Source organism: Suncus etruscus, chromosome 9 (assembly GCF_024139225.1).
Source record: "Suncus etruscus isolate mSunEtr1 chromosome 9, mSunEtr1.pri.cur, whole genome shotgun sequence".
Lineage (NCBI taxonomy): Eukaryota > Metazoa > Chordata > Mammalia > Eulipotyphla > Soricidae > Suncus > Suncus etruscus.
The window spans coordinates 10,744,456-10,771,963 of NC_064856.1; the positions used below are offsets into that span (position 1 = coordinate 10,744,456).

Here is a 27,508-nt window from a genome sequence, read left to right on the forward strand (position 1 = left end):
GAAGAACTGGCTCACGATATGAAGCTCATCACAAAGAGTGGTGACGGGACTGGAGAGATAGCATGAAGGTAAGGCATTTGCCTTGCATGCTGAAGGTCGGTGGTATTCCATATGGTCCCCCGAGCCTGCCAGGAGCGATTTCTGAGCCTAGAGCTAGGAGTAACCTCTGAGGGCTGCCAGGTGTGACCCAAAAAAAAAAAACAAAAATCAAAACAAAACAAACAAACAAAAAAGAGTGGTGAATGCTGTTAGACAAATAACTACACTAACATCATGACAATGTTAATAAGTGAGAAAAATAGAATGCTTGTCTCGAATACAGGTACAAAGTGCGGAAAAAAGATGAGGGGCACTGGTGGTGGGAATATTGCACTGGTTAAGGGGGGCTGTTCTTTACATGACTGAAACCAACTACAATCATGTTTGTAATCATGGTGCTTAAATAAAGATATTATTTAAAAAAATATGATGATGGGTTGGGGCTGGAGAGATAGCATGGAGGTAGTACATTTGCCTTGCATGCAGAAGGATGGTGGTTCGAATCCCAAAATCCCATATGTCCCCCCAAGCCTGCCAGGAATGATTTCTGAGCATAGAGAGCCAGGATTAATCCCTGAGTGCTGCCGGGTGTGACCCAAAAACAAAACAAAAGATGGGTGAAGTCTCACTGATAATATTCAGGGGCCCAGGGAGCTACTTCTGGAGATGATCAGCCAACTGAGGCAGATAGTTCAAGGCTAGAACTCAAAGGGCCAGAAGATAGCTATAGGGTGTTTGCCTTGCAGGCAGCAGTCCCAGGACAGATTGTGGTTGGAATCCTGGCATCCCATATGGTCCCCCAAGCCTGCCAGGAGCGATTTCTGAGCGCAGAGCCAGGAGTAACCCCTGAGCGCCACTGGGCGTGACCCAAAACCAAAACAAACAAAAAATTTAAAAAAATAAAAACTAGAACTCAAGAATATGATGGTACTGAGGAATCACCAGGGTAACTTGAGCACATTAAGAGGTACTTAAAGGGCTCCTCCATGGCTACCCCCAGCAGACCTCAGAGGCCAGGGGCTATAGGGTATTGGGAATGACATGCCTGACCTATGTGCCACTTTCCTAGCCCTAGCTTTGACTGTTATTAAAATTTTCTTTTTAAATTGATTGATTGACTGATTGGTTCATTTTTGAGTTACACCTGGTGGCGCTCAGGGGTTACTCCTGGCTCTGCACTCAGAAATCACCCCAGCAGGCTGGGGGACCATATGGGATACAGGGAATCAAACCGGATCCCTCCCAGGTAGCTGCATACAAGGCAAATGCCCTATAGCTGTGCTGTCTCTCCGGCCTCCTGTGGTTGGAATCAATTCCCAGGGCAATCCTGTTACAGTGCTAGCATTCATATGTGACAATTACGCTCCTGTTTCAGGCATGCCTCCATCCTGAGAGGCATTAGCATATACTTTATTCACCCTAAGTCCAGGTGTACTGTTGAGCACAAACAGCAATACCTTTGCCAAACACGTTGGGCATTTTACACACACAAGGTACAAATGCTGCTCGTAGGGTAAGGCCATACAGAGTAGATATTATTATCATTCCCATTTTAGAGATGATAAAGTGCAGCACAAAGAAGTGAAGTAAACTGTTCAATGGGCTGCAGCCTAGAAGTGGCAGGGTCCAAATTTGAACCTTTTAGTTAGTTAGTTCATTTGGGGACATACCCAACTGTGTTCAGAGCTTACTTCTGGCCCTGTGCTCAGGGATTAATCCTAGAGGATTTTCGGGACCATATACTGTTGGTAGAGGTCTTTGAATTGGTCCTCATATTGCCTTCTAATTATTGGTCCTCATGTTGCCTTCTCTCAATTGTTTCCTTTGGTTTTCTTGTTAAAAAGATGCCACCCCCCTCCCCGGGCCAGAGCAGTGGCACAAACGCTAAGGCGTCTGCCTTACATGCGCTAGCCTAGAACAAACCAAGGTTCAACCCTCTCCCCCTGGCCTCCTTGTGGTCCCACAAGCCAGGAGCGATTTCTGAGCGCTTGGCAAGAGTGACTCCTGAGCATCACCGAGTGTGGCCCCAAAACAAAAAATGTTTCTCCATTGCTTTCTCATCTGGCTTTTTCCCCCTCCCCATGGGGTGGGCTTGGTTTATCCCATTAAAGGCTACTCAGGAAGCCTGGATGAGGAACTGTCATCTAGGCTCATGGTTCTATGTGGTGGAGCGACTGGCTTGTGGGTGAACAGCTTGCAGTGTGGAGTTTCTGGCCTGCTAATTCCTTTCCAACTGTGTGTGGATTATTTCCTGCATCAGAATTGCTGCCAGACCTTCATCTCTTGTCCTACTGAACAGAGGGCATGGTAATCCCTTTCCCTCTCTAGGGATTGTGGAATGAATCCACCATTCCACAATGTACGATACCAGAGATAAAACCCAGGTTGGCTGCATACAATACAAGCACCCTACTAGCTTATTATTGCTCCAGCCCGACTCCATGCTTTTAAGCCATTACTGCACAATGCCACTAAAAGAACCTTCTGATAACAATTAGTCCACTGCTTTTTTTTTTTTTTTTTTTGAGCCTTACTCAGCAGTACTCAGGGCTTACTCCTGGCTCTGCACTCAGAAATCACTCCTGGCAGGCTTGAGGACCATATGGGATGCCAGGGATGGAACATGAATGCAAATGTCCTACCACTGAGTTATAGTTCCATCCCCTTCGATTAAATTTAAAATTACTATTACCATTATCTTTTCCTTAGTAGTAGTTGAATACACTCTTGGCAGTGTGCTTCCACACTTGCAATCTTTTGAGGGGAGTTAGTATAGTATCCCAGGGAATTCTTAATTTTGGTGGGGAGCCACAGGGGAGTCTCAGTGGCACCCAGGAGTTACTTCTGGCTCTGCATTCAGAAATCACTCCTGGCAGGCTCAGGGGACCATTTTGGATGCTAACGCCCTACCTGCTGTGCTATCGCTCTGGTCCCTCCCAGGGAATTCTTGGCCACCTAGGTTGGTGAGTCAATGCAAGTTCCCAGGTGCTGCCCAGGCCCTATAATGAGATGTCCTTAAATTTATTTTGTGTTTGTTTTTTGGGTCACACCCAGCAGCGCTCAGGGGTTACTCCTGGCTCTATGCTCATAAATCGCTCCTGGCAGGCTCAGGGACCATCTGGGATGCCGGGATTCGAACCACCGTCCTTCTGCATGCAAGGCAAATGCATTACCTCTATGCTATCTCTCTGGCCTCCTTAACTTTTTTTTTAAAAGACCAACTCCTGGGGCCGGCGAGGTGGTGCTAGAGGCAAGGTGTCTGCCTTGCAAGCGCTAGCCAAGGAAAGGACCACGGTTCGATCCCCCGGCGTCCCATATGGTCCCCCCAAGCCAGGGGCAATTTCTGAGCGCTTAGCCAGGAATAACCCCTGAGCATCAAACGGGTGTGGCCCAAAAAAACCAAAAAAAAAAAAAAAAGACCAACTCCTATATAATGCTCAGGGGACTATACAGTGCCAGAGACCACACTTGGTGCTCCCAAGAGCTAACACACCATCCTTTTAAGGCATCACCCAACTCTCATGATGTATATGAAAAGGATTGTCTTCTTCTTTTGTTGTTTAGGATCTACTCATTTGTTGACCATTGTGGATCCTTTGTGGAGTCAGAGTGGCAACCACAACTGCATTCAAGGCAAGAGACTTCACCTCATAGTTCTATCTCTTTTGTCCCCTACTCCCCAAAAGTGCTTCTTAATCAGAAACTTGTAAGTAGCTATTACCATGTAAGCACTTCCCCCAGAGACATAAAGATGCCCTATTTACTCATTTATTTATTTATTTTGAGAACGAGTCAGCAGGAGCAGGGCCCACATGAAAATGAACATAACTTCAGCTTATCTCCAAGGCCTTGAGCTTAACGTTAGTGGTTCCCTATACAGGCTACTCTCAGAAGGCCACCCCCTTGCTCCGCAGAAGGGTGAGAGTAAGGATGGCGGGATGGAGGGTGTGGGGCTGTCAACAGCGGGAGCTATCCCCTAGCCTAGTGAATGAAGCTGTGGAGAAATTTCAGTCCTGTCTCCATCAAGGTCGGCTCACCCTTGGAAGGAGGCCTGCCCAGCAAGCCACCCCCATAGGCTTCCAAAAAAAAGCTTGCAGAGATTCCCTGTGACTCTGCCAAGGCAAGCTTGGCATGCATGCTTTGGACTCTGGGGATTCCTGCGAATGATCCGTTAACCCCTTTTTCCCAAAAAAGGAGGGCTAAGCAAGGGGGTGCTTTTCCGAGACCTGTCAGAAAGGCCAAAGACACTCCGTCCAACTCAGCCGCTGGGACTTCCAAAGATGTGATCTGGGGCCCGCCCCGCGCGCATCTCAGGTGTCCCCCAAATTTCCCTTGCCCTCTTCAGGGCAGCTTAGAGTAACAGGGGTTCATCTTAAGTGTCCTCAGAATTTCCCTGGCCCCAATCAGGGCAGCTTCGAGTGCCAGGGGCTCATCTTAGGTGTACCCCGAATTTCCCTCGCCTCCTTCTGGGCAGCTTCAAGTGACAGGGGCTCATTTTAGATATCCCCAGAATTTCCCTCGCTCCCTTCAGGGCGGCTTCGAGTGCCAGGGGCTCATCTTAGGTGTCCCCAGAATTTCCCTGGCCCTCTTCAGGGCGGCTTCGAGTGACAGGGGCTCATCTCAGGTGTCCCCCGAATTTCCCTCGCCCCACTCAGGGCAGCTTCGAGTTGCAGGGGTCATCTTAGGTATCCCTGGAATTGCCCTCGCCTCCTTCAGGGCAGCTTCGAATGCCAGGGGGCTCACCTTAGGTGTCCCCCGAATTGCCCTCGCCCCCTTCTGGACAGCTTCGAGTGACAAGGGCTCATCTCAGGTGTCCCCAGAATTGCCCTCGCCCCCTTCAGAGTGTCAGGGACTCGCCGGCATCTCATCGCAGCCACTGGGCCCATCCAGGTTCGGTGGGACGCACCGGGACCGACCGAACCCCCCAACTGCCCCCAATTGGGCTGAAGCGCAGAGGGGCAGGGACTTGCCCAAGGTCACACCGTGAGCCAGGGGCAGCGACGAGGGGCCGTGGGGGGGGGACCCCAGGGCTGTCCCCGCCTCCCAGGCGAGCCGGACCCCGGACCGGGGCTCCCGATCCCCCCGAGGGGGGCCACGACGCACGCACCCGCAGCCCCGAGCCCAGGCACGGCCAGGCCGATCGGAGGATGCCCGGGCTGCAGGGCAGAGCAGGGCTGGGCAGAGGATGCTCGGGCTCGCGGCCTGGGCAGAGGCGGGGCGCGGCCGTACCCCGCGATTGCCGGGAGGCCCCCCGACTCACCTGCGGCCGGAGCCGACGGCGGGCGGCGGCGGCGGCGGTGGGTCCCGGGCTCAGCCATTCCCCGCAGCATTCCCCGGATGGGGAGAGACTGCGGGCGGCCGCTCACTTCCTTAGCAACGCGGCTCGGCGACCCACTTCCTTAGCAACCGCGTCAATTTCAACAACTTTATCGACACGCGCGCCGGCGGACACGGACAGGCTGTCAGATGGAAGCCCGGCCCGGCACGCCCCCGTCCTCTCCGTCCGTCCAAGAAGGGACGAGTGGCAGGCAGGTGACAGGAGACCTGGAGGCGCCATCGCGCTTATCTCGTGCCTCAGTTTCCCCACCTGCGATCGTCGTCCCGGTGGAGAGTTCAGATGCTGTGCGACTTTTTCCTAAGGCGTTTAAAAAAAAAATCCTTATTTTCTTTTTTATTATGTATTTTGTTTTTGTTTTGGGGCTACATCCAGTGAAGCTCAGGGGTTACTCCTGGCTATGCGCTCAGAAATCACTCCTGGCTTGGGGAACCTTATGGATGCTGGGGATCGAACCCAGGTCTGTTCTGGGATAGCCATGTGTGCAAGTTAGCCATGTGTAAGGCAAACGCCCTACCGCTGTGCTATCTCTCCGGGCCCCAAAGTCTCATTTTCTAACATGCATTTGGAACTTTTTTGAGACAGCTCCACCTAGAAATCACCTGGTTACTTGGTTCTGTAATTGGAAATCACTCTTGTCTCTCTCTCTCTCTCTCTCTCTCTCTCTCTCTCTCTCTCTCTCTCTCTCTCTCTCTCTTCCACTCAATGCCCACCGCACCTCCCTTCACACACATCCATGGGGTTTGTCTCACAAATATATTTCTCCTACCTTTCTTTCTTTTTTCCTTTTCTTCTGCCTTTCTATCCTCCTTTCTCCTCTGAGTCCTCAGATCAGACCAAGTCTGGTTCCCTTCATCTCTGTCCTACCTGCGACAGTGGTCTTTGGGCCAGCCCAGTCCTGCTAACACACTTTCCAAAGCAGAAAGGGCGATCAGTTTCAAATACAAATAAGACTGCCTTCAGCAAAGTTCAAAGTTCAAAGTTCAGCAACTGTTCGGAGGAGGCGAGGGGAGGGCATGCCTGGCAGTTCTGATGGCCTACTTCTGGTCTCTGCACTCCTGGGCTCACTCCCAGTGGGTCCTGGGGAGCCATAGTTGGGGTTGGCAGCACACAAGGCTTTTCCATTTGTACACTCTTTTCCCCATTCCAACCCCGTAGTTGAACACTTTAATGTGTTTCAGTGCGCTAAGAATCAGATCTAAAGCCCTTCAATTTCCTACAAAGTCTTAAAATTGGCTTTAACCACAATTGATTTGGAAGGCCAGGTTCCATTGCCCTGTCAAATTCGTCCCTGACAATTCCTCACTAAATAAAAGCTTCACGAGAGCAGGGACTCTGACATGCATCAACATATTTGCCATACCTGCACCCTGCCTGCTCCAGAGTTAGTTCTTTTTTTTGTTTTGTTTTGTTTTGTTTTGTTTTTGTTTTTAGGTCACACCAGGGTGACCCAACTCATGGGTTACTCCTGGCTCTACGCTCAGAAGTTGCCTTCGGCAGGCTCGGGGGACCCTATGGGATGCCGGCATGCAAAGCACCGTCCTTCTGCATGCAAGGCAAATGCCCTACCTCCATGTTATTTCTCTGGCCCCAGAGGCTTTTTTTATTATAGCAGACAATGGACCCCAATGTCCCACCTTACTTCCCTTCCCTATTAATCCCTGTATACCTAACCATCAATTAGTTAAGTTAGTAAATCCCTGCCACTGCATTTGGTCCCTTTGCAATAAGTAAGTGATCCCTGAGCATAATCAGGAGTAAATTCTGAACAATGCTGTGTGGCCCAAAACCACAAATAATGACCACAATTATTTTAAAAATTATTTAAAAAACAATTATTAAATTACAGGGCCTGGAGAGATAGCACAGCGGCGTTTGCCTTGCAAGCAGCCAATCCAGGACCAAAGGTGGTTGGTTCGAATCCCGGTGTTCCATAGGGTCCCCTGTGCCTGCCAGGAGCTATTTCTGAGCAGACAGCCAGGAGTAACCCCTGAGCATCGCAGGGTATGGCCCAAAAACAAAAAAAAAACAAAAAAAAAAAAAAAAAAAAAAAAAAAAAGAATAACTACTGAGTGTAGAACTAGGTGTAAGCTCTGAACATTGCCAGGTATGGCCCTAAAACCAAAATAAACCAAAAAAAGTTTCCTTGAAAGGAAACAGAAGGGGCTGGAGTGGTGGTGTGGGGCATAAGGTGTCTGCCTTGCACGTGCTAGCCTAGGACAGACAGAAGTTCAATCCCCCAGTGTCCCATATGGTCCCCCAAGCCAGGATCGATTTCTGAGCGCATAGCCAGGAGTAACCCCTGAGCATAACCGGGTGTGGCTCCAAAACAAAACAAAACGAAAAGAAAGGAAACAACAGTCTGAGTAAGTTTGGAGGCTTCTGCTAAGGCATTTTCTTTATCCCTAATGTTAGTATATTTGATTATGATTCACCTTGGTGAGCTGCTTCCCTCACTGCTATATTAGCAGGCTCCTTCCAACCTTGTGTCTCTTTGTTGTTTGTTTTTCAGATTTCCCATAACCAGTTTCCCCAGTTTTCTTCTTTCCCTCCATCTCCACCCTTGGCCTACCTCTATGGCAACACATGTCTCTTTGTTCTGGAAAATTGAGCCCCTACTTTTTTCATGGTTTGTTATTATTTTATTTAACACTACCCCCAGTTTGTTATTATTTTTCCATTTTCTCCCTTTGCTTTTTTTGTTTTTTGTTTTGTTTTGTTTTTTGTTGTTGTTGTGTTGGTTTTTTTTTTTTTTGGTCACACCCAGCAGCGCTCAGGGATTACTCCTGGCTCTATGCTCAGAAATTGCTCCTGGCAGGCTCAGGGGACCATATGGGATGCCGGGATTCAAACCACCGCCATTCTGCATGCAAGGCAAACGCCTTACCTCCATGCTATCTCTCCGGCCCTCTCCCTTTGTTTATTTTTTGTTTGTGGTTTCGATAACTTGTGATCACACGCACACCTGGATGTGTTTTGACTGTGGTGCTTACTGAAGGTCACATTTCTTCAGTTGTGGGTGCTAGTGCACTTTGAGTTGTACTGCTCACTGGAGGGGATCTGCTCAGAGATATCTTTAGTTACGGTGCACACTAGAGATTTTTAGTTTTAGTTGGGATGCTCGCACAGGAGCATCTGGCTGCAGTACAGCAGGAAAGCACCTGCAGTGCCAGGAATCACACACATCAGAGCGTTCAGTAACTGCAGGGTCACCCAGCAGTTGAGTCATAACCTTCTACTTGCAAAGCAAACCAACAGAGTCACCCTGATCTTGGTCTTCTCCTTCTCCTTCTTCACCTCCTCCTCCAGAGATCCTAATTTCTTTCTCCTTTAAGTCAGTTTCCACTTCTGTCTCTAAAAAAAGCTTTCAGAAATCTGTGAGCCATCCATGTTTCCCTCCTGTCCTGGTATTTGTAGGTGAATATATTTTTTCATTATTGTAGCAGACCAGATTTGAAAGGAAAAATAAATATGTCATTAAGGCATCAGGTTTCATAAATGTCTTTATTTATTTATGTATTTATGTCTTTTTTTTTTTTTTTTTTTTTTTTTTTTTGGTTTTTGGGTCACGCTCGGCGGTGCTCAGGGGTTACTCCTGGCTGTCTGCTCAGAAATAGCTCTTGGCAGGCACGGGGGACCATATGGGACACCGGGATTTGAACCAACCACCTTTGGTCCTGGATCGGCTGCTTGCAAGGCAAACACCACTGTGCTATCTCTCCGGGCCCGTATTTATGTCTTTTTTGTTTGTTTTGGGGCCATACTTGGTGACACTCAGGGGTTACTCCTTGCTATGTGCTCAGAAATCGCTCCTGGCTTGGGGGACCAAATGGGATGCCAGGGGATCAAACCATGGTCTGTCCTAGGCTAGCGCATGCAAGGCAAATGCCCTACCGCTTGTGCCACCACTGTGGCCCTATTTATTATTTATGTCTTTATTGATTTATAATTTAAAATAAGTAGGACATAAACTAATTATTTAGAAAAATGAATAGAAAACATGGCTTTTATGTACACAAAAAATTCTTCTGCTCACTTATAATAAAGAAAATGAAATGAAAAACAAAACTTTTTGTATTCCAGCTAAAAACAAGGTGTATGTGGGGAGAGTAGCTATTTCTGGAAATGCTTGGGAAGGAGGAACTGAGGGTGTTTATGCTCCAGTTTTTTGGAACCATCTCCTCAGCAAAAGTAAGATTTTAGTAAAATCTTCTTTGTCGGTTTGATTTTAGGCCACACAGCATTGCTTAGGACTTGCTCTTGATTATGCTCAGAAATCACTTATTGCAATGCTTAAGGGACCACATGCAGTGCCAGGGGTTGAACTATGGACAACTATGAGCAAGGCAAGTGCCTCAATCTGTCTTTGGCCCCAATAAGGCACGATTGACACCCTCTGGTTTCAGTTTTATCTTTCATAAGTTGCATGAGACTGTAGAAAAACACAAGAGTCATAGTATTAACACTGGGGGCACATCCAATGATGCTCAGGAGTTACTCTCAACTTTGCATTTTAGGAATCACTCTTGGCAGACTTGGAAAAGCATATAAAACTCTTGGGATCATTTAGGTTGGCCACATGCAAGGCCAACACTCTACCTACTGTATTATCACTCCAACTTCATTGAGCTTTCCCCCTTTTGGCACCAAAAGGTCCTATGTCCCAAGAAGCCCCCTAAGTTCTAATTTTGTCAAGTGCATAGTTGTTTATTTATTTATTTATTTATTTTGGTTTTTTGGTCACACCTGGCGGTGCTCAGGGGTTACTCCTGGCTGTCTGCTCAGAAATAGCTCCTGGCAGGCACGGGGGACCATATGGGACACCGGGATTCGAACCAACCACCTTTGGTCCTGGATCGGCTGCTTGCAAGGTGAACGCCACTGTGCTATCTCTCCGGGCCCTATTTTTAAATTTTTATTATAATAATTGTGCTCTACCAAATTTATAATACAGTCAGTTTTAGGCATTATATCTTCCATCACCAATCTCATCAGCAGTGTGATCTTCCCTCCATCAATGTCCCCAGTTTTCTACCTACCACCCTAGCCTACCCCCTTGCAAACACAAGTTTACTTGTTTGTTATAACACAAAGGCAAATGGAATTGTCAAAGCTTAGATCAAGGAGCCGGAGCGGTGGTGCAAGTGTTAGGGCATTTGACTTTCACATTCTAACCTAGGGTGGACTGTGGTTCAATTCCCCGGCATCTCATATTGGTCTCCCAAGCCAAGAACAATTTCTGAGTGCATAGCCAGGAGTAACCCCTGAGAGTCAACGGGTGTGGTCCCCCTAAAGAATCCCCCCAAAAAAGGTTAGATAATGGGGCTGGAGCAGTGGCTCTGGTAAGGTGTCTGCCTTGCAAGAGCTAACCTAGGATGGACCTTGGTTCGCTCCCACAAGCCAGGATCAATTTCCAAGTGCATAGCCCAGAGTAACCCCTGAGCATCACTGGGTGTGGCCCAAAAAACCAAACCAAACCAAACCAAAATAAAACACAAAAAAAGCTTAGATATATAAGTTAATATGTGGTTATTATTATATAACAATGGTGTTATTAAAGTCATTGTCTGAGGGTTTACTGGGTTGGTAATTTGCTAGTTGAGCCTTCTGTGTTACTGTTTAGGCGCATGGAACTTGATGTTCTTCTATACAACTTTCCCATAAGATTTGCTGTGATCTCACTAGGCTGGAAGTACTATGAAATTGGGAGGTATGGAGTTATAACAATCTAGTAGTGGGCCTGAGAGATAACATGGAAATAAGGCATTTGCCTTGCATGCAGAAGGACGGTGGTTCAAATCCCGGCATCCCATATGATCCCCCGAGCCTGCCAGGAGCGATTTCTGAGCACAGAGTCAGGAGTAACCCCTGAGCGCTGCTGGATGTGACCCCAAAAAACCCAAAAAACGAACCAAACAAACAAAAAATCCCAATCTAGTAGCATAGCAATTCAAAGAGGATTAGTTGTAGAGATGAGCCATTTCTAAACTGGAGGGTGTCTGGTGTGGTTGTGGGCTGCTATGCCTTCAGGCAGAAAGGGGATTCTTCCATCCCCATTACAAGAATTAGACAAACCAGTTTACCTGGGAAGACTCAACGGCATCATGTTCTTTTCAAGATTAGTTGTAGGGCTGGGCCATTTCTCTGTGGCTAGATGGTAGGTTGGGTAAGGACTTCTGGGTTTTTCAGGGGCAGAGGGTGGAAGAATACTTGTCTTGCATGCAGCCAACCTCAGCACCCCATATGATCTCCTGAGCTTGTCAGTAGTGATCCTTGAGTACAGTGCCAGGAGTCAGCCCTGAGCACTGCTGGATGTGGTCCAAGAATCAAGAGAAAACAGTTTTAGGGTTCAGAGAGATAAAGTAATGGTTAGAGTACTCGCATTGCACATTCTGACCTGAATTTTATCTCCATATAGCCCTCAGAGCCCACCAGGAGTGATCTGTGCACACAGCCAAGTATGGCCCAAAAACAAAAAAATAGAGAAGTTTCCAGAAAGGGCTGGGAAGGAAAGATGTCAGGCCACAAGGGGCCACTGCAGGCCCTGTCCTGAGGACATCGAACATCCCACTGTAAGCAGAGTTGCAGTCACTTTCGCCCCCTCCTAAGAGACTCCACAGTCCCAATTTCTTGGTTACACAAGACTTGATTGGCCCAGAACTGACCTATACCCATTTCCTACCTGTCCTGGGACAATCAATGCTAATATTTGACTCTTTTAGCTTTTATATGGAAGGAGTACTACACCTTCATTGTGTTTTATTTGTTGGTTTTTGGTTTTTGGAAAACACCTGGCAATGCTCAGGGATTACTCTTGTCTCTGTTCTCAGTTACTCCTGGCAACCTGGGGAATTATATAAAGTGCTAGGAACAAATCTGGTTTGGCTGTGTGCAAAGTAAGCACTCAACTCACTGTACTATCACTTCAGTTTCTCTACCTTTATTATGAAAAAAGAATATAGGGCTGGAAAGACAGCACAAGAGCTAAAGCACTGGCCAAGCATGGTTCTATTCTTTGTACCCTAGATGGTCTCTCAAGCACTGTGGTTTGGCCCATCCCTTACCCCTACTTAAAAAAAAAAAAAAGTAGGAATGGGGTTCTGTTACTTGTTGGTTGGCAGAGGGGAAAATATTTCCCCAGTATAATCAGCCATTCCCCTTGTATTTTGTGTTTGCTTTTGTGGGTCCACACCCCTGGTGGTGCTCAGGGCTTGTTCTGGCTCTGCATTTAGTGATCACTTCTGGCAGTGCTTGAGGAACCATATGGAGTGCTGGGGATCAAACCCAGCCAGCCACATGCAAGGCAAGAGCCCTACCCATTGTACTATCTCTCTTTCCCCTTAGTCATATTCTTTACTAAGAAGCTCCATCAGTCTCCATCACTGACATTCAGATAGGGACAGTCCCCTACAGAAGCAAGCGTGTTACCCACAAACCATGTAGTCACTCACCTGTCATGGCATTTCCTCAGTGTCCAACAGAAATCTTTACTAAAGATTTCCTGTTGTAGTTAATCCCATGACAGTATACTTCAGGGGTGGAGAAACCCTGTATGTCCTAGGTCAAGAGAACTCCCTCTACAATATCCCCAATAGTTACTGTGCCTATGCAGGGGGGATAAAGAAAAGGAGAAAAAAAAAAGCACAAAACAATCATTTTTCCACATGTTTATTTATCGATTGATTGATTTTTTTTGAAGTCTTTAGTTTGGTGTGGAGACTACAGTTGATGTCTTCAATATTATTTTATTTTATTTTGTCTTGCCTTTCTCTTTCTTTTTGCACTAGAGCATGATTTGATTTCAGAACCGAGACTATTGTGTGGTGCCTGTCTTTATTGCTGTAGTGCTCACCGGTTATTTAATTCGATATTTTTTTCTGTATTGTTGTGGTATCTCAATTATCTTTTTCATGTCTTCTCTCAAACTGAGGTTGGAAGCCTCTAGGCCAGGGACTCTGCCCATTTTCAGCATATTTGACTTTTGACTTTTTTTTCCTCTTATTTTGTACCCCAATCTATTGCTTTTCTTTCCTTCAAACAAAACCACATACCTCGATTTTTGTAGCTCTGCCTCTTAAATAGAGGGGGAAAGAAGGGAGGGTTTCAGGACCAAACAGATACGTGATCACTAATAGTAAGCCAGACAAAGAGGGGTCCACCTACTCTAGCAGCCTGGGGGGTGATGGTGGGGTATTTGGGTTGTAGAAAGGGAACTGGAATGGGGGGAGGACATAGTTGGTGATGGGTATTCCCCTGACTCAATGTTAATATGTACCTAAATTACTACTGTGAAAGATATGTAAGCCATTATGGAAAAAAATTGTTTTTAATCAGAAATTTTCTTTGACTTACATGTATTATTATATCAATTATATTATATGTTATGTTTTGTCACTAAAAAAACAAAACTGTATCCAATTATTCTCTTATGGCCTGTAGAGTGTCATTTAATGATCTTCTGTAAAACATATGGGAGTTTCTTTGTTTTTGTTGTTTTTTGGTTTTTTTGTTTTTGGGCCATACCCGGCAGTGATCAGATATTACTCCTGGCTGTCTGCTCAGAAATAGCTCCTGGCAGGCACAGGGACCCGGGATTCGAACCAACCACCTTAGGTCCTGGATCGGCGGCTTGCAAGGCAAACGCTGCTGTGCTATCATCTCTCCGGGCCTGGGAGTTTCTTTGTTATTGTTGCATTCTGTTTCTTTGCTTTTTGTCATTCTGATTACAATATGTATTTTTTTAAACTTAAAAAAAAAAAAAGATTTCCTGTTGTAATAGTCAGCACTAGGCAGAGGAGGGGATGGGCTCTAGAGTCCCCTGAGACAGAAAAAAGGCATGGGATACCTAGGGAGTTGTAGGGCAGAAGATGAGTGCAGAACAGGATTTTTAGGTACACTCAGGTTGGTGCTATACAGAGCTAGCCTGCAGTCTGCCTGCAATCAGGAGAAGGGAGAAGCTACTGAGGACGGTTCCAGTATGACTTTAGCAAGGGAAAATCACTTCTGACCTCAGGGTGCGACACATGGTAGACAGTCCTACTCTTGACCTTGGGGTGAAATCACTAAACTGTCTTTTTTTCAGGAGTTCTACCCTAATGCTGTCCAACAGATCTTTATACAGTGAAATTGCTTTGGATCAGCACAGATACCCTCAAGAACATGGCTAACAAAATAAACATTTGTTTATTCTTTTTTTTTTTTGGGGGGGGGTCACACCTGGCAGTGCTCAGGGGTTACTCTTGGCAGGCTCAGAAATCGCTCCTGGAAGGCTCGGGGACCATATGGGATGCCGGGATTTGAACAACCGACCTTCTAAAATTTAATAAATGAAAGGCAAATGCCTTACCTTCATGCTATCTCTCTGGCCCCTTGTTTATTCTTTTTTGTTTGTTTGTTTGTTTGGCCACATCCGACACTGCTCAGGGGTCACTCCTGGCTCTACTCTCAGAAATCACCCCTGACAAGCGTGAGGGACCATATGGGATGTGGGGATCAAATCTGACCAGCAGCAAGCAAGACAAATGTTCTACCTGCTGTTCTATCACTCCATCCCCTATTTGCTCTGCTTAAAGGGTCAAATGGAGCAAAGATCTCCAGAATGAGACAGTGCAACTTTGGCTACTGAAGGACAAGGTGGACTGTGGGCTCCATATAGCCCCATGGTCAAGTCCCAGTGGCATGCCTCCTGAAAGCTGAGCATATGACTGCTCCAGGACTCAGCATCCTGATGAACAGAATGGGGCTCCCCATGCCACTACTCAGATTTGCCATGAGGATAGACTAGCAGAGAAAGTGTGAAATAGTACTGAGCATTTAGTAGGGGCTCTCTAAGTGGGGTGTGTTTCTCTCCCTGATTGGGTGAGGGCTGTAATGGCCTCTGGAGGAATAGTCATTAGATATGTAAGAAGTTCTGTTGAGTAAGAGGGTTTGATTTCTTTGAAATGGCATGTCTTTGGGGGGAGATGGCAGAAAAGGGGTCATGTAAAAAAAACTACAAAGGGAGTGATTGATTAGCAAGTGAGAAGGTAGCATCTCAATGCCCCTTTCGAGAAGGAACAAAATGCTGGGTTTGAGTCAATTCCAAGGCCCTTAAGACACACTTCATGGCTCCTTGCTTGGCTGAAGGCCCAGGTTTGGTGCTGAAGGAGGCTCTCAGGGCTGGGAATCAAGCTAATGCTTTCTAATGGCACATCTTAAGGTTTTCTAAAGAACTTGAGCCAGGAGTTGGCAGCTGATCGCTTCCCCCTCAGGCACTTAACTGGTACATGACCTTGGACAAGTGGTCCAACTCTCTGGTCCTCATTTCTCTACTCCCCCTCCTATATGATTGCTTTGGGCATTTATCCCAAAAATGGCTGGGAAACTATCTTCCTACTGTCAGGCTCATTAATGGTAAGAGACATTGAAAATGTGAATGATGATTAAGGGACCCCAGGAGAAGAGCACAGAAGCCCAGTGAGAGAATCAGGCCAGATTCTTATTTATTGGAACCCTCTGAGTCTGGCACAGAGGCTGCCATTAATCAACCCATGGGCAGGTACTTGAAAACCCCTATGATCTCATTCCCTTTCAAATGAGCAGATTTCTGAAATCATAAGACTGACAATTGGCAAGGATGAGAGAGAAACACTTCATCCTGCTGCTGCTGCTGAGATGGAACTGGCACAAACTGTAAGAAAAATTAACAAGATGATTAAGATTAATTTTAGTCAGCCCATTCTGCTTCTAGGAATCAGTTCCGAGAAAATAGTGAGAGGTGATGCTAAAGACCTAGACACAGCACAATTTATTCCAGTCTTACGGCAGCACCTCCTTGAAATAATAGGTTTTATATTGTGGGAATAGCTAGGCAAACTAATATACTTCAGTAAGATAGCAATGATCAGGGGTGAATAACCTTCCTGGCTCTGTACTCAGAAATAACTCAGAAATAGCTCAGAGGACCATATGGGATGCTGGAGATTGAATCCAGGCTGGCTGTGTGTGTAAGGCAAGCATCCTACCTGCTGTACAAGCACTCTGGACTATCAGTTGAAGTATTTCGGCTCTTTCCAAGGATGATCAGAAGTACTTTGTTTTGTTTTGGCTTGGTTTTAGGGCCACAGTAGCTGTGCTCAGGGCTTACTCCTGGTTCTCTGCTCAGGGCTCACACCTGGTGATGTTCATGTACCATATGGGGCTGGGGGTTGAATCCTGGTCAGTCATAAGCAAGGCAAGCACTTTACCCACTGTACTTTCTCCCTCCTGAATCATCATAAAGTAAGAAACTCAAAGGCTCAGCTGGACCAGCTGGATATTGGAATCAGGTAGAATAGAGAGTGAACACCAGTTTGGGGAGGGAGACAGATAAACCACCTGGGAAGTGGTGGCCCAGGTATGGAGGCTGTGGAGATGGCCATTGGAGAGCTGACAGTGCCCCAAAGGTTGTTTCTAGGGCTCTGGCAGGAGCCAAGCACAAAGTCCTTCTCATCACACAGTGCAGAGGTGAGGAACACCTATCACCCTCACGTCACAGTACACAAACAGACCGTGTGGCCTCGTTCTGCATGAACCAGCTGCTCACACTCCTGCTTCTGTCTGTTAGGATGCTTTCCTCACATCAGGAAAAGATATTCCTTCACCTCTCTTGAGACTTCTGCAAACATGGCTATATTTCAAGAGCAGTGAGATGGAGAAATTGTCGATTCTCTTCCTCCCAGACTCTAGTAGATGCTCACGAATCCAGACCTAATTCAAGATGGGGTTGCATGGGCAACACATCTAGCCACAGCTGCGTCTCAAGTTGGTTCCCTGAGGGCTCTGCCTGTCTTAGACTTGAAACTCCTTCTGAAGTTTAGCTCACCCTGTCCTCCTAACAAAGGACTGAATTTCCCTTTTCTTTGACCAGACTCTGAGAGAATAGGCCTCTCTCTGCCTTTGTTCTAGGGACTCCCGACCTGGAATGTTCTTTTTTTTTCCCCGAACCCTCTCTTTAGGCACTTGACCATATATACCTCTGTCTGGATTCATTCAACACCCCACATCAGAGTGCAGGTCCTGCAGACTTCTCTCAGCTGAGTTTGAGCTGAGTTTTGGTAAAGGGAACCGCTGTGTGTGCTGGCACTGAGGGGAAAATGAGATCCTTTAACAATGAAAACAAAGTCCTGGGGTGGAGAGAGGCCTTGAAGAGTTAGAGTGCAAGCTGTCTGTGCAGGAGGCCTGAATTTTACGCCCTACACTGTAAGGATCAGAACTCTGCAAGGAGCAATCCCCACACACTGATCTGAGAGAAGGCCCTGTACACCACTGAGTGTGGCCAATAAACAAATAATTAAAATAAAGACGGGGGGCCGGAGCAATAGCACAGCAGTAAGGTATTTACTTTGCTCGTAGCCAATACAGAATGGACCCTGATTCGAGTCCCGACATCCCATAAGGTCGCCTGAGCCTGCCAGGAGCGACTTCTGAGCAAAGAGCCAGGAGTAACCCCTGAGCGCCACTGGATGTGACCCAAAAAACCAAACAAACAAAATAAAGACAAAACAATACATACACAAATTCTCACAAGCCAGGAATGTGACTCAAATGGGAGAACATGTGTGAGGTTGTGAGTTCTAAGTATTGCTGGGAGGAGCATTCTCTCTAATCCCACCCTCCTAAAAAGCTCCCAAATCTCAGAATATTTCCACTTCCCTTGTAGAAGAAGCAATAGTACAGTGAGTAGGGCACTTGTTTAGTAGGAAACCAAGCTGAATTCAATCCCTGGCATCCCAGATGGTCCCCTGAGTCCATCAGGAATGGCCCCTGATACAGGACTAATCTCTGAGTATTACTAGGTGTGACCCCCCAAAAAAACGAGAGAGAGAGAGAGAGAGAAAGAGAGAGAGAAAGAGAGAGACACTTTTCTGGGCAAAGCTCAGACCACTGAATAGTCTTAGAGAGACTCTCATATTAAAATTAATTTATTTATTGAATTTATTGATAAGTGTTTATTATTTATAGATTGTTATAGTACTGAATTTATTGGGAGCTTCCTTGTAGTGGACACTGTGGGTAAATACAGTCCATTTCTCTTATCATCTATCTACTTAATTCTGTCTGAAGAACTGGGAGCTGGAGCAATCGTACAGCAGCTGGTAGAGTGCTTGCCTTGCACATAGATGACCTGGCTTTAATCTCCACTATTCTTTTTTTTTTTTTTGGCTTTTGGCTTTTGGGTGACACCTGGCAGTGCTCAGGGGTTACTCCTGGCTCTATTCTCAGAAATCGCTCCTGGCAGGCTCGGGGGACCATATGGGATGCCGGGATTCGAACCACCATATTTCTGCATGCAAGGCAAACACCTTACCTCCATGCTATATTTTTAAAATTTTTATTGTGCTATCTCTCTGAGACTGTTAAATTATCTTTCTTAAACACCATGATTACAAATATGATTGCAGTTGCATAATTACAGTCATATAAAGAACACCCCCTTCACCAGTGCAAGATTCCCACCACCAGTTTCCCAGATCTCCCTCCACCCACCTCCTCCACTCCTGTACTCAAGACAGGCTTTCTATTTTCCTCATTCATTCACAGTTAGGATAGTTCTCATTGTAGTTATTTCTCTAACTGCACTCATCACTCTATGTGGAGAGCTTCATGTCATGAGCTGCACCTTCTAGCCTTCATCTCTCTTGTCTCTGAGAATTATTGCAAAAATGTCTTTCATTTTTCTTAAAACCCATAGATGAGTGAAACTTCTGTGTCTATCTCTCTCCCTCTGACTTATTTCATTTAGCATAATAGATTCCATGTACATCCATGTATAGGAAAATTTCATGACTTCATCTCTCCTGACGGCTGCATAGTATTCCATTGTGTATATGTATCACCGTTTCTTTGGCCACTCATCTGTTGAAGGGCATCTTGGTTATTTCAAGAGTCTGGCTATTGTAAATTGCAAACACCTTACCTCCATGCTATTATCTCTCTGGCTCCTAATCCCCGGTATTCTATATGGCTCCCTGTTCACCACCAGGAATAGTTCCTGAATACAGAGCCATAAGTAAGCCCTGAGTATCACTGGATGTGGCTACACACACACACACACACACACACACACACACACACACACACACACACACACACACCAAAAAAAAAAGGAACTATTGATGTTCCCATTTTAGAGCTGGGAACTGAGACTCCAAACAGAAGTATATATATATGGTCAGATGCCTAGAGAGAGTATTGAGGGGAGAGAACATTCAGGCAAAGAGTCCCTAGAATGGCAGAACCAGAAGCAAAGCCTGAGCTAATTTTCCAAGATCATGACTTTTTCCCCTTCTGGGTTCATGCTGGGTTCATGCCCTGGTGGGTCAAGGGCAACATTCATTGCCAGTTGTGTTTAATTTGGCCTACTTGAGATTATATAAGCCAGAGACTTGCCAACTTTGACACACTAGTTTTCTCTGGTGGGGAACTCCAGTTTTTTAAACTTTATTTATTGATTGATTGGTTTTTGGGCCACACCCAGCGGCACTCACCCAGGGGTCACTCCTGGCTCTGCCTTCAGAAATCGCCCCTGGTAGGCTGGGGCACCATATGGGGAATTGAATCGGGTGGGTCACATGCAAGGCAAACGCCCTGCCGCTGCACTATCTCTCCGGCCTCAGTTTTTTCTTTTTTCTTTTTTTTTAATTTTTTAAATTTTTGGGCCACACCCGATGACACTCAGGGGTTATTCCTGGCTATGCACTCAGAAATCTCTTTTGGCTTGGGGGACCATGTAAAACCGGGGGATCGAACTGTGGTCCATCCTGGGTCAGCCATGTGCAAGGCAAACGCTCTATTACTGCAATATTGCTCTGGTCCCACTGTGTTTAAATAAAGATCTTAAATAAATAAATATATATATATATTTATTTATTTATTTTTTTTTTGGTTTTTGGGCCACACCCGGTAACGCTCAGGGGTTACTCCTGGCTATGCGCTCAGAAGTTGCTCCTGGCTTGGGGGACCATATGGGACACCGGGGGATCGAACCGAGGTCCGTCCAAGGCTAGCGCAAGCAAGGCAGGCGCACCTTACCTTTAGCGCCACCGCCCGGCCCCAAATAAAAATATTTAAAGACTTAATCACAATGGACCTGGTTTACCACCTGGGCTATTTTTGTTTGTTTGTTTTTGTTTTGGGGTCATCCCCTGGCAGCGCTCAGGGGTTACTCCTGGCTCTACATTCAGAAATCGCTCCTGGCAGGCTTGGGAGACCATATGGGATGCCAGGAATCAAATCCAGGCTTGTTCCAGGCTGGCAATAGGCAAGGCAAACACCCTACTGCTGTGCTGTCTCTCTGGCCCCTGGGTTACCCTCTGGTAAGACTTGGGTGAAGGGAGCAGTGGTTGCTCCATTGAGTGGGGGATATGTATTCCAGCTCACATCCTCTCTGCCGAGACATCTGCCACATATGTTCACATTTCCTATCTGGCCCTTAGAAGCACTGGAGGCTTGTGAATCCCAGGCCTATCTTTCTACTAGTTGGAACTTCCTGGCCAGGTACTGAGCCTCCCTTCTCTGGGGATGTGCCTGCTGTAGCTAGCTGATTTCTAGACTGGACAGGGATTTCAAGAGCCAGTTGGAGAACCAGATCAGATAACATATATAATCCCTTCCAGCCATGCAATATTTACTTAAGACTTTATAATATATATGGTTAAGAACTCACTTCCCTTCTAGTCTCAACTTACTGTTTCAACATTTCCTTTCCTTTCACCTTAGTTTCTCGATCTATTTACACATTTTTAATCATATGACTATACTGTGTGATTCTTGTAAGCTGCCTTAAGTTCCTTTTGAAACCAGGCAAGGGGAATTTATCCATTCACCCATATTTATACAAAAAGATTGATTACAGGCACTGAAAAGAAACAAAAAAGAAAAAAAAAGAAACAAAAAAGAATTATAACTGACAAATGCCAAATTATCTGTTTCCCTAAGATATTGCAGCATAAGGAAGTAAGGGACCTCTGGTCTGGGGAGCAGAGCTGAGAACTTAGGTTGGTTGAGAGGTTCCCAACCTATTGTCTTAGAAAAGGCAATCTTAAAGTTTCATTTTCAAGTATTATTTTATTTATTTGAGAGAGGCCACACCCGGAGGTGCTCAGGGTTTATTCCTGCCTCTGTTCTCAAGACTCACTCTTGGCAATATGGTGGTAGGGATCAAACTTGTGTTGACTATGGCAATAAATCCACATGTCAAAACCCATGGGGAAGGGGGAAGTGGGTCTGGAGCAGTGTTGCTGTAGGAAATTATCCAAACCAGGTTGAAGAGAGATAAAACATGAGTCTGGGGAGCTTTCCACCACGTGGAGCAAGATAGAGAGGCTGGCTAGAACCCCAGTATTTATTAAGAAGTTAGAAACACCCCCATGGATGGGGGCACAAGGTAAAGAACCTATCTGGAAGTTTTTCCCACCAAAATGGGTCTTTGACAAGTAAAAGAGGAAGCCATAATTGTTAAGGGTGAAGGCTGACATGGCCATGATAGTTTAGTGAACAGTAGACCATATGCAAGTTAAGTGTCTTACCCTGTTCTATCTCTTTAATCCCAAAATAGATTTTTGAGGGGCCAGAGAGATAGTACAGTAGGTAGGACACTTGCCTTGCATATAGTCAACCCAAGTTCCATTCCTGGCACCAATATGGTCCCTCAAGCCCCATGAGTAGTGATCACTGAGCCAGAGACAGGTGTAAACCTTGAGCACTACTGGGTATGGCCCAAAATCAAAACAAAAGTGTTTTAGTGACCATATAAGATTTACAAAAGAATTTAAATGAGTAATAAACTCCCCTGATGTAACAGTCAGATTCCTAAATGACCCTCTATATGCCTTCACAAACCCGTATTGAAAATATGGTATATATATAATAAATACTATATTATATAGTATATATGTTGAACTATCAATGGTTTGTGTGACCTAAGAAATAGGCAGAAAAGTTGGCATGACATTCCTGAGTCAGGTTTTTTTTTTGTTGTTGTTGTTGTTGTTTGATTTTTTGGGGCTATACCCGGTGACACTCATGGATTACTCCTGGCTATGCTCTCAGAAATCGCTCCTAGCTTGGGAGACCATATGGGACGCTGGGGGATCAAACTGCGGTCCACCCTAGGCTAGCACAGATAAGGCAGATGTGCCACCGCTCTGGCCATGAGTCAGGCTTTTTAAAGGACTCTGTGACGTGAAGAGAAAACATACTATAGAAGATAGTATAGTCTAGTATATATCTCTATAATATAGTATAGATATAGTATAGCCTTACATGTAGCTATGACTCTGATTCGAATCTCTAACATCCCATATGGTCCCCTGAACACAGTCAGAATTCTGAGCACAGAGTCAGGAACAGTCCCTGAGTTGTTCACAAATTCCCTCTTTTGGGGGGAGGCCACACCAAGGCAGTGCTCAGGGACTACTCTGGGCTCTGCACTCAGAATCACACCTGGGGACCATATAGGATACAGGGGATCAAATTCAGGTTGGTTGTGTGCAAGGCAAGCACCTTACTCTCTAGCCACAAGGTCTCTAGAGGTCTTTTTTTTTTTTTTTTTTTTTTTGGTTTTTGGGCCACACCCGGTGGTGCTCAGTGGTTACTCCTGGCTGTCTGCTCAGAAATAGCTCCTGGCAGGCACGGGGGACCATATGGGACACCAGGATTCGAACCAACCACCTTAGGTCCTGGATTGGCTGCTTGCAAGGCAAACACCTCTGTGCTATCTCTCCGGGCCCTCTTGAGGTCTTAGTCTCTTGTGCTGTCTCTCCTCGATTCCTTATTGGAGATAAAACAGTTGCAGAGGGCTGGAGAGATAGCACAGCAGTAAGGCATTTACCTCCTATGAAGCCTATTCAGGACAGATAGTGGTTTGAATCCCTGCATCCCATATGGTCCCTCAAGCCTTCCAGGAGAGATTTTTGAGCACAGAGCCAGGAGTAACTCCTGAGCACTGCTGGGTGTAGTTCCCCCCACCCCACCCCCAAAAAAAAGCCTGGAAAAAAAAATGAATAAAAACAGCTGCATAGCAAAAACTGACACAGGAAAATCCATATCAGGGATGACTGAATTCTCTTGCCAACAACTGTGTGCACCATCTTGGAACTACCCCTCAATCCCAGTTAGTCAAGAGTTTCATATGGGATAATTAGGGGACTCTGCAGTGTTGTAAATGAAACCAATCACTCCACCAACCCTTGGAGCCATTTCTTATTGACCTCTTGACCTCCTTTTGACTATAGACCTGAGCCAAATCCCCAGCTAATCTAACTGCAGATTCCTGACTCTCAGAAATCACAGAAGAAAAAATTATTTGTTTTCAGGGGCTGGAGTGGTAGCACAGTGGTAGGATATTTGCCTTGCACACAGCTGACCTACGATGGACCTGTGTTTGATTCCCGACATCCCATATGATTCCCCAAGCCAGGAGCAATTTCTTTTTTTTTTTCTTTGTTTTTTTTTTTGGGGGGGTCACATTCAGCTGCTCTCAGGGGTTACTCTACGCTCAGAAATAGCTCTTGGCAGGCTCGTGGGACCATATGGGATGCTGGGATTCGAACCACCATCCTTCTGTATGAAAGGCAAACACCCTACCTTCATGCTATCTCTTCAGCCCCAGGATCGATTTCTTTTTATTTTTTTTCACCTCCCCCTCCTCCCAGGATCGATTTCTAAGCACAGAGCCAAGAGTAATCCCTGAGTGCCGCCAGAGGTGGCCCAACCCTCCCCCACCCCCCAACAATTATTTGTTTTCAGTTGCTGAGGAATAAGACAATTTATAGATCACTAATATCTATGGCTCAGAAGTTTTATTTTCTGGGGCTGGAGAGATAGCTCAGTGTAAGGTTGCACACAACCAACACAGGATGGATCCCAGTTTGAGTCCTGGCATCCCATATGGTCCCCTGAACCTGCCAGGAACAATTCCTGGGCGCAAAGCTAGGAGTAACCCCTGAGCGCCGCCAGGTGTGAGCCCTCCCCCAACCAGAAAACAAACAAACAAACAAACAAACAAACAAAAACAAGAAAGAAATTCCACAAAGTTTGATTTTCTGTTTTGGTTTTGGACCTCAACTTGGCGGTGCTCAGAGCTACTTCTGACTCAGGAATTACTCCTGATGGTGCTGGGGGACCATATAGAGTGCTGGAGATTGAAATGGAGTTACATACATACACGCGCACACACACACACACACACACACACACACACACACACACACACACGTGTGCATGTGCATGCACGCAAGACCAGAGGGGCCAGAGCAACAGTTACAGTGGGTAGGGCATTTGCTTTGCACATGACCCACCTGGATTCAATCTCCTGAATCCCATACGGCTTCCCCAAGTTCCACTAGAAATGCTCCCTGAATACAGAGCCAGCCCTGAACACGACTGATTCCTAGCTCTGCACTCAAAAACAAACAAAAAAAAAAATTAAAAAAAGAATAGAGCACAAAGACAAGTTTTGCATGTAGAGGCCTGGATTCAATTTCTAGCACCACATGATCCCCTGAGAACACATCAGGAGCAACTTCAAATACTTAGTTTGAAGTATGCCCTGTGTACCACTGGGTGTGCCCCCCCAAACAAAAAGAACATAGCAAAAATATTTGTGCCATTACTACTACTGGTACCCAATCCTCCCCAAGTTCATGTACTTCCTGAAGCACTTGGAAGAGTGCTTTGTTCTTTTTTTTATAACGTCTGACCCACAAAACGCTGCAGTGCTGCTACTACATTTTCTTTTTCTTTACAAGGGACCACTTTCAGCAGTGCTCAGCTCATTGGTCCTGGGACCCAATGCTGTAGTGAAAGGAACCTGGTAGAATAGACTACACCTAATGGTGCTCAAGGGTCTGTGGTGCTAGAGATGGACACTAGGCCTTATACATACCAGGCATGTGATGTATTTCCAGTTTTTTGTTTTGTCTGCAATTTTTTTTTTCTTTTTGGGTCACACCCAACGATGCTCAGGGATTACTCCTGGCTATGTGCTCAGAAATTGTTTCTGGCTTGGGGTACCATATGGGACACTGGAGGACAGAGCCAGGGTCTGTCCTAGGTTAGCGTGTGCAAGGCAAATGTCCTACCGCTTGCACCACTGCTCCAGTCCTGCACATTGTTTTTTTTTTTTTTTTTATAAATAAGGTGGGACTTCTGTTTTATTATTTGGGAATCTATACTTGGTGGTTCTCAGGAGCTACTCCTCAATTTAATTCTTGGAGGGAACCCTGAGGTACGGGGACCAAAGCCCCAGACCTCTTCACATTGCAAAGTATATATATGCTCTGAGAAACTGAAATATCTTCCCAATCTGAATGTGATTTTTCCCAGTGTGCATTGTTTATTATTATTATTATTATTATTATTAATATTATTATTCTTATTTGTTTTTGGGCCACACCCAGCGGTACTCAGGGGTTACTCCTAGCTCTCTGCTCAGAAATCGCTCCTGACAGGGCCGGAGAGATAGCATGGAGGTAAGGCATTTGCCTTGCATTCAGAAGGACGGTGGTTGGAATCCTGACATCCCATATGGTCCCCTGAGCCTGCTGGGAGCGATTTCTGAGCATAGAGCCAGGAGTAGCCCCTGAGCACTGCTGGGTGTGACCCAAAAACAAACAAAAAGAAATTGCTCCTGGCAGACATGGGGGATCATATGGGATGCCAGGATTCGAACCACCGCTGGTCCTGGGTCAGCTGCTTGCAAGGCTTACTGCTGTACTATCTCTCCAGCTCCATTGTTATTATTTAAGAAAAATAAGCAAAAGGATAATTCCTGGTGATTCAGCACAATAAATGTAATCATTTTTTGAGGGGAGGATTTGCTCTTGGGACATAGCCAGCAGTGCTCAGGGGTTATTCCTGAAGAATTTGGGGGATCATATAGGATGCTGGGGATTGAACCTGGGTTTTCTGTGTACAAGGCAAAACGCTCAGCCCACTGTACTGTTTTTCCAGCCCTTAAAGATGTTTTTATTCAAAGAAATTTACCAAAGGGGCCAGTGCAATAGCGTAACTGGTAGGGCATTTGCCTTGCATGTAGCTTACCTGGGTTTGATCCTCTGCATCCCATGTTTCCCCAAGCCTGCCCAAAATAACTTTTTTTTTTTTTTAATTTTGGGCCATACCCAAAATTTGGGCTCAGAAGTACTAATGGCAATACGCTCAGAAATCGCTCCTGGCTTGGGAGACCATATGGGATGTCAGGGGATTGAACTTGGTCCCTCCTGAGGCAGTGCATGCAAGGCAAATGCCCTACTGATGAGCCATCACTCTGGCCCCAAGAATAACTTCTGAGCACAGAACCAGAAATCACACCTGAGTGTGATACTGTTGAGTATAGTCCAAAAATTAAAAAATGAAATTTACCTAGATGCCAAGGGGTTGGTGTTCAATAGAAAACACATAATTGGAAGAGAAAGCAGAAGAGAGAAAGAGAGAAATAAACATTCAAGGGGGGGGGCTAAGAGCCATAGCATAGCAGATAGGATATTTGCCTTGCATGTGGCTGATTCAGGTTCAATCCCCAGCATCCCATATTGTCCCCCGAACCTTCCAGGAGTGATTTCTGAGTGCAGAGCCAGGAGTAACATCTAAGTGCTGCTGGGTATGGACCAAAAACAAAACAAACAAAAAACATTCAAGAGGGAAAACTATAGGCATTTTTAAATGTATTCCCCTTCCTTTTCTGTTTGTGTGTGTATGTGTGAGTGTGAGTGACTGTGTGTGTGTGTGTGTGTGTGTGTGTGTGTGTGTGTGTGTGTGTGGACCAGAGGTCACACACTTGTTCCAGGTGATCAAACAGTTTGTCTTGAGATCCCAAAACTTTATTACTGCTAGGATTACACTGGGTTCTGTGGGGGTCAGGATTGAACTTGAAACATCCCTGGCCTCAGGCAAGGCCTTTCCCCTGAACTCTCCCTAGAACTGCCCTCTGTTGCTGTCTCATAGCATTTCTTTTCAGCCCAGGTAAAAATAGGCCTTTCATTCTCTATAGAAACGAAGTCCTTTTCCTCTTTGCCTAGAAGAATCCTTTCCCTGTCAGGCCTCGGACTTCAGCCAGCATCCCCACATCCTGTCTCTGGTTCGGGGGTGGGGGAATTCCCCTCGTGCCACATT

The 27,508-nt window shown here is 45.9% G+C and overlaps 2 protein-coding genes across 2 annotated transcripts in view; one reads left to right on the forward strand and one right to left on the reverse strand.

Annotated features, from left to right (window-relative positions):
* Positions 1-5,399, reverse strand: part of KIF3B (kinesin family member 3B) — a 54,996-nt gene extending 49,597 nt beyond the window's left edge. The window contains exon 1 of the mRNA XM_049779176.1: positions 5,300-5,399. The gene's annotated coding sequence lies outside the window, so the exon portion shown is untranslated. The remainder of the gene's footprint in view (positions 1-5,299) is intronic.
* The window catches only part of COMMD7 (COMM domain containing 7), a 911,502-nt gene that overhangs the window by 445,891 nt on the left and 438,103 nt on the right, over positions 1-27,508 (forward strand). The gene's annotated exons all lie outside the window — the stretch shown is intronic.